The sequence below is a fragment of the Filicampus tigris genome, chromosome 1 (genome assembly GCF_054856515.1).
Source record: "Filicampus tigris isolate MCC_2025a chromosome 1, RoL_Ftig_1.0, whole genome shotgun sequence".
NCBI classification, from domain to species: domain Eukaryota; kingdom Metazoa; phylum Chordata; class Actinopteri; order Syngnathiformes; family Syngnathidae; genus Filicampus; species Filicampus tigris.
The window spans coordinates 41,012,495-41,020,480 of NC_141217.1; positions in this window are offsets into that span (position 1 = coordinate 41,012,495).

Consider the following 7,986-nt stretch of genomic DNA (forward strand, 5'->3'; position numbering starts at 1 on the left):
TTATTGCTAATTAGAGGCAGAAATGCAAATAAGACAACATGGGTCTTTTAGGTCATGACCTATGACCTTTTAACAAACAAACTGTATTCTTTCATTATACAGTATGCATTACTTTATTATACGTTCTGCTGCTGTTTCATGTTAAATTATACACTAATCACATGCACTTTATTCTAGACTTTCATACCGAACTGGAATCAGGACTTTTGTTTTACTTCTGTATTTAAAAAAGAATAGACTAGATAACATGCTTCTTTTTTTTTTTTTTTTTTTTTTCACATCTGTGATATTATTAGTAATTTGGCCTGGAGTGCCTGGTATTGTTTTCATTGGGGAGTCTACTGAAAGAGTGAATTTCCCTGGTGGATGAATAAAGTATCTATCTAATTAAATGGTACAAGATATCTAAACGCAATAATCATAAGCACATCTCTTTTGATTATTACCTTTTCAAGCCATATTTCACTGACTTTATTAGCACTAGCATGTATCCTGAGTAGGCAAGCGGCTTAGTGTGACCTTTGTCTACCTTTTTTCTCTGCCGACGCACCGTGTGGTCGAGCGAGCACAACTTTGTTTGCGCGATGAAAGTGAGCCACAGATGAATGTACGTTGAATTCGACTTCCTCTTGCAGATGATTAGCGTTGCTGCAGGGGAGATTAGATGCTTTGACTTATCTCTGGCAGCCTGAAGTGAAGCTGCGCTCTCTAATCTGATTGGGCGCGTTCCCCCGAATCGAGGGCAATGGCAAAACAAAAGATCACCAATCAGATAGCGGGGCTCCCGCTCAAGTGGCTGGCACGCTATGAATGCTTTGCCCTGTCATGTGCGCTAGTATCTCGCAGCGAGATTCCCCGTGTCGCTTTTATGTGTTAATCGCCGGCGCTCAGTGCGGCCATTGTGTCTTCGTCATCGCCGGGGGAGCCAAAGTGCAAAAAAAAAAAAAAAAAAGAAGAGTTGAATGTAAGGAGGCGAGGAGTGCCGGCACAGTTTCACACATGCCTCCGCCCCCCCAACACCACCACCGCCACCACCCCCGCCCCCACCCCCCGTGCCCAACCCCTCCTGGAGGTCCAAGGGTGCAGTGTGGCGCCCTGCTGCCTCAGACGCTTCCGATTCCGGTTAGTGGGGACGTATTTGAGAAGATTTCATTGAGCACCTGTGTGACTCTTCGTTCATGGGATGCAGCGCCGCTGGCCACCAAAAAAATGCTTGACTTTTGCTTCATGCCCAAGCTGCTTTTTTTAAAATGATGTATACATATATAGCCCCTATTTACTCTTATGGATTCTTTTAGCCTTTTAAATAGATTAAAGGTGAAGCATATCAAAGCGGCCCTTGCATCCTGTCATTCTTTTTGTATGTGGCCCTTGGAAATAAAAAATTCGACACCCCTGTAAAAGACCATTAGATAACGTTTGCAAACAATAGGCAGGTGATACCCGAACTGACCTGCGCCATTATGTACACTTAATATTATATAGAAGTAAAATTAGGTGTTTTCAGTGTCCCTCAGAAAAAAATCTAAATGAATCGAGTAGAACGTGTTAGGTGAGGAGAATAAATGGAGTGAATGCCATAAATAGATGCCTGCCTACGTGCATAGTGGCCACTTTTAAAGGGATGGACTGGGAACCAAAACCCCATCAGCGGAGTTGTGGAAGGCATTCTCTCACCAGTACATGAATGTATAAAAAGTTAGCCTGCTAGCTAACATTCACTGTACAGCAAATTCTCCATTTCACTCTCAAAGAGAATTCTGTGGCCGGAACAAAAGTCACTAAACTGGCCAGTCCCCCAAGGATTAGTTTGGAAACAACTTAGCTGTTGGAATGAACATTAAGGCCATTCTTCAATTTCTCTCCAAAGCAACTTAGCTCACGAAACATCTCCTTTTCAACTGACACTTCACATCGTTCAAGCTATATCCACAGTTTTCTCAATTGCTCTGCTATGCTCAAAGGACATATAAGCGTTTGTTTACTAGTGATGCCAACGGGGAAAGCTCGCCTTTTTCACCTGGAGGTAGCTGTGATATGATGGTGAAAAGATGTTTTCGCATGCACTTTTCTGAAACATGTCCGCCCTGTTGCCCGCCAGTGGCTAACGGCTAACATCTGGCCGCCAAACATGCACGAGCTGCCGCAAAACTAACGGGCGCAACCGTCATGTAGAAGAGGGGGCTCTCAAAGTCATAATATTATGATTTTAAAGACTTGGGCCCATTAAAGGAATGCCAATAAAATATATATACCCAGTAGGGTTTCGAGGTCAGCAGACTTGGGTCAGTTAGTGGAGCCCAGTGTTCAAAGCAGACATGTTGCTTCAGCATTTAGCTGTTATGCTGCACGCAAATGAAATAAGAGGCTAACAGAACTGAAGTTAAACCCAAATGAAAATACGTTTGGATCCAGTTTAAAACTTTTTTCCCCCATACCTATGATTAAGGACTATTAGACCATTACTATAATCCATTTTTCCGAAATCATGTTCATGTGCTGTACGTTATTTTAGTAAACTACTTTTTATTCCTTCACTTTTTCATCAATCCACATCCTTTATCAATACCGCTTATCCTCACCTTGGGTCGCGGGGTGTGCTTGAGCCTATCCCAGCTGTCTTCGTCCAGTAGGCTGGGGACACCCTGAATTGGTTGCCAGCCAATCGCAGGGCACACAGAGACAAACAAACATCCGCACTTACAACCACACCTTGGGGCAATTTAGAGAGTCCAATCAACTTACCATGCACGTTTTTGGAATGTGGGAGGAAACCGGAGTACCCGCAGAAAACTCACGCAGGCACGGGAAGAACATGCAAACTCCACACAGGGAGGCCGGAGGCGGGATCGAACCCACGACCTCTGAACTGTGAGGCGGACGTGCTAACCAGTCGCCCACCGTGCCGCCCCTACACTTCTTCAATGTCTTAAATTCTTCTTTTGTTTTTATTTTGTTTTTTTGTTTTTTTGCTTTTAGATGTCTGATGAAACTGTGAAAATATTTTGCCTTTAAATTTTGTATTCTAACTTTATGAATGAAGCACATTAAGTTACCTTATGTTACCGTAAGTTACCGTATGAAAAGCGCTATATAATGAAGCTGCTGCGGAAATTCAAAATTAAACAAGCGAAGGAAGGAAGGAAGGAAAATTACAACAACTTCATTTTTTTAAAAAATACAACTTTATTCTGGTAATGTTAAAACTTTTATCCTAGAAAAGACAGCTTTAGTCTATTCTATCATGATATGGATCTTCTTCCCACCGTTCAATTGTGAAATAGGCAATATAATTCATCACATGAGTAAAATGTAATTGTCCCAGCAGCAATCTTGACACGTACAGTAAACGCTTATATTAGTAATATAGAAACAACCAGCAAATTAAAAACAAATAAACGAGCCACACTGAGAAGGAGGAATTGGAATAAAAGATATTCAAATCTCCAGGGCAACGGCCTATTGGAAAAAAAGAAAAAATATAAATTTAAATCCAATCAAAGAAAGAAAACAGAAGATTAAGATGTTGCTTGTTGGTTTGTGGTAAGTCATAGATGTAGTCTAATTATGCAATGGCAATATTTGTACAATTAATTCACAGTGGGAAGTATGAGTTATTGAAAGCGATACCAAGATGAATTATAGTGTACAACTAATCTGTACAGTACATAAAATGTTGATATGCACAATTGATATACGTAATATTACATACAGTAAGTATGTTTAGTATATTTGGTCTTTGTATCTTAAAGTAGACTATGTTTCAGAACATGGACAGCAGGTTTCATTAGTGACGCTTCATTAGCTTTTATTTTTCCAGAACATGTGCACTAGACCTTCCGTGTCAGCAGGGCGGCGGAGACCTGGCAGAGGGACGGCGGCGTCCAGGCGTAAACAGCGGTCGGGAGTGAACATGTTGTCGCACGTGTCTAACATCTGACCTGGCCGAAACCCGTGGCGAGCGGCGCAGCTGAACAGGAGGCCGTCTGGGAGAGGGGGAGGGCGGGCATGGCGGGCATGGCGGGCTTGGCGGGCATGGCGGGCATGGCGGGCATGGCGGGCTTGGCCGCTCGCCGCGTCCCGTTGGCCAGACAGCTGAACTATTGCAGTGGGAGAGACCGGAAGGGGGGGAAAGCTCTTTGTGTGTGTCATACATGACACAATCATCAGGGGTACAGTTGACCGTTACTTACAGTAGCCCCCTCTTTTGTATCCTTGGCCCAGACAGCAGTTGCCACACAGCCCGAGTGAGGTGGAAAAGTGATTTAATCGATTGCACGTAAAGTAAATAGCCTACGGGGAATCGATAGCCTATCCGTGATACAGGGAACACATTTCAACTTTGACCCCTCCCACCTGCTCTAAAGACATGTGAAGTCATTAAAAGACTGTTGTAAAGTATTCCTAAGTACCAGTTTCTCATGCTCTCTCCCTCTGAAGGAATGGGAAACAATCGTACGAGAAAAAGACGATCTCACTCACGCTCAACTAAGAGGCGATGCGTGCTTGCTTGAATGTATTTATTTGTCACACATTTTCGTTTACGATATAACTGATGCAAAAAAGAGATGTAAACAACGTAGCTAGCTTGATGCTAACATGCTAACACCGTAGATGGGTAAAGAAAATTAGCATTGATGTTACGGTAATTCTAAACTGTCAAACAACTGCTACCTTATAAACCTATAGTTTAGTTGGGGACCCACTCTGCCTCTTCTTCTTCTTCTTCTTCTTCTTCTTCTTCTTCTTGCATATCCTCCAGAAGAGCTCAGTGCTGCCTGGTATGTTGTGGTGGCATAACATGCCACGAAAAGTCTCACTTGAAAATGCACAATATACCGTAGTGGGATGAACCGCGATATAGCCGGCGCTCAACATGCACACAACATGCACCCCTTGTACATGTCTTTAACATCCACCAAATTTACATGAAACTCTTGATACTGAACAAGGTGAGGCTAAAAGCAAAAGGGAGGAGAGAGAAGTGAAAGCTGAGCGTTCAGCCGGACCGTCACTCAAATGGTCCGCATTTGGTGCCGGTTGCAGATTTGTTCTGTTTGGCTGTCAGCAGTGGGTGGCCGCGCCCGCCCTGGTCCGGCTCCAACCAATCGGCCACTTGATGTGCAGGGGCGGAAGCAGGAAAGGGGCCGCCCTGACAGATGGCAGCCTGACCTGGAAGACGAGCCGCCTCGTCAAGCTTCGGCAGCCCGCACATCACAGGTAGACTATTAGAACAAGGCCAGTTGTTGGTTTTACGGCTCTTCCCCGGTGTGGTTTTGCTGCGCTTCAAAGAATGGAGAATGCAAGTCGAACCACAGAAGCACTCTAGAAATAAAAGTCGAGAACGGCACCGAAATCCGATTAAATAACAACAGCAATTCACTGTTGCAGTGTCTGTCAAATTCAAATCTCTCTGAGTTGCAGGCACTCCGAGTGTCTTCGGGTAGGTTGTGCAGTCTTTGCCACTGTCAATATTGAGTATGAATACGAAATAGTGTTTGTCTTGCAGGATTTGGTGCGGCCATTTCCCAACATGCCACTTTGTCGTATTCCAGCCATGTAATCCCGCAGAGCGGCCTGGCCAAGCGTACGCGGCGGCGTTCAGATGTGCCCTGCCGCTCTGAGCCCAGTTGTAATCCCGCATTAAACCAGCGTGAGTCCTAATTGAAATAATCCCCACCGACCGGTGCCGGCTTCGGTCGCTGCCAGTTTGCGTGATGGGTCCAGTTTAACCCACCGCGTGCCTCTGACCTTTCCCTGACTGCTCGCTGGGACCATCTGAAGCCATCCCAGCAAGGACATCTGGTCCCGTGGCGGGGAGGTCGTTTGTTTCGCCCGGCTGGTCCCAGAGGCCTGCGGAAGGAAGCCTGTCGGTCTCGCTGCAAATTAGGAAGCTTTACTTGGAAAAACACCCTGCGTTTTACCCTGTTTTTAGATATTCCTGCAAACATGTCAAACAGAAGAACGTCTTGGCGAGGCCGAGGAGACAAAAACAGTTCTTGTTTAAAAAAAAACGATGGGGCCATTCCAGCCCGTTTACGGATGTAAATAATAGGCGCTCTTGTCCGTTTCTCTGCATAAACCAAATGAATTCTGCTCAAACACACAAAATTGAGGTCATAAACTTTCGGGCTAAAATGAGTCAAATGTGTTATTTGGGCTTTTAAACACATCCAGCGTGTTTATACAGCCTCACCTGACTTATTGTGTCTCTGCATCTGCAAACCATACAAAGCTGCTTACACCAGCTAACTGTACAAATGTGCGTGCGTGCGTTCCCCTGGTAGCATTGAGCCCCGCCGTTGGACTTCGGTGGCGGCCAACAGAGGTGAGAGGTGACGGGCCGGCCATTATGTCCAAGCAGGAAAAAAGACGTCGCACGTGCGCCTGCGCGTGCTGTTCTTCCTCTCACCATTGTTACGTGCAATTATTGATCTTATTCAAACACTTTTCAAGGTGTCTTAATGACTTGCAAAGAAGCGGCGCCTTGGCGGGCAGACAACACAAATAAGTTGATTTGCATTTGTGTGTTGTGAGTGTTTTGGCAGCGCGGCGCCAGTCCAGATTGTAACCCCCATTTCTGCCTCCAAGAAGCTGCCTTGGAGGAGCGTCCGCGGAGGGATTTGGGATTTAGTGGGAAGGTAAGTGTGACTACAAGCTTTGGCTCGCCATCTGCTCCCCAGCAGAGCGGAGGCCAACCTGTGCAGCCTGCAGCAAAGACCTGGGCGCCACGCTCGCCAACCTGGCGCCTGTGGCCGCAATGTCCAACAGTCTGCTGATGAGCTGTAAGAAGCGCTCCATATGTAGCAAAGTTTGACGTCGCCCCTCCTATCGCCGCGCCAGTCTGCCGCTCTTCCTCTCTCACCTCCTCGCCGCATTAAATAAATATGGACGTATGGAAGTTTATCTGGAACCTCGGGGCATCTGGCAGCATGGCGACCTGCCTGCAGCTCCTTCTCACCTCTGACTGGGTTCCCAGCCAGGCACGGAAGGCGAGATGAAGAAAGAACCCTGGCTCTCCTCCTCTTCCTCCCTCCGTGCGCCTGGCAGCATGGCGAGACAGATGACGAGGGCTTGTGGCCGCCCGATCACCCCTGGGTGGCTCGCGTCTCATTCATCTCGTGGCAGCGGCAGGAGGAGGAGGAGGAGGAGGAGGAGGAGGAGGAGGAGGAGGAGGAGGAGGAGGCCCGGGCTCCTCGGGAGGAGTGTCAGAGGAGGGAAAACAAGAAACATAAAGCCCGTTATTAAAGCAGCGGCGACGTTGATTAATTATTCATGCTGAATGTGCGGCACTCAGGTGAGCGCTGACAGAACGACTCATTTCACAGTTTAATGACGGCCGGGCGGCTTGAGCATGCGATTAAAGCGCAGAATAAATCACTAATGGAGGCATCGGCTTAAATCCGTCTTGCTTTGTGTTTACTCGCCTGTGTTTTATTGCGCTGCCTTGCTCGGAGGCAAACACCTCGCCGTCACCTCGCCGCGAACGCCAAATGATGAACAAAGAGCTGATCGGAGGATCCGTCCCAATTATTTTCTTCGAGCAGAATCACGTCATCAGTTGGCTGTGATGCGATTAGCCCGGTTCGGCACTGCGCCTCTATTTGTCTGCTCTCACAAAAACACTTTGCCATAACAAGAATTGATGCACTTGCAGGAATTTGGAGAAGACCATAAACATCAAGTCAGCACGGCAGGAAGCCTGAGGCCACACTGCGTTTATTTAATGCGCGCGCATAAATGTCTGTTCTGCCTTCGCCATCGCTCTCAGGCTGACAGCGCACGAGGAGCTCGTTCCTTTGCGCGCATCCTTATTCTCTCTGCGGGCGGGAAAAACATCTTTGCTTGTTTCCTGTAAGCCGTACACATGCACCATCGATTAATTCCTGAATCAAATACTAGTGGTCTGGGCATTGTAATCAATGTAGAGTGATTGTTTCTACTACTGCTAATTGTTGAAGGCCAAAATAAGCAGGTCCTCAAACC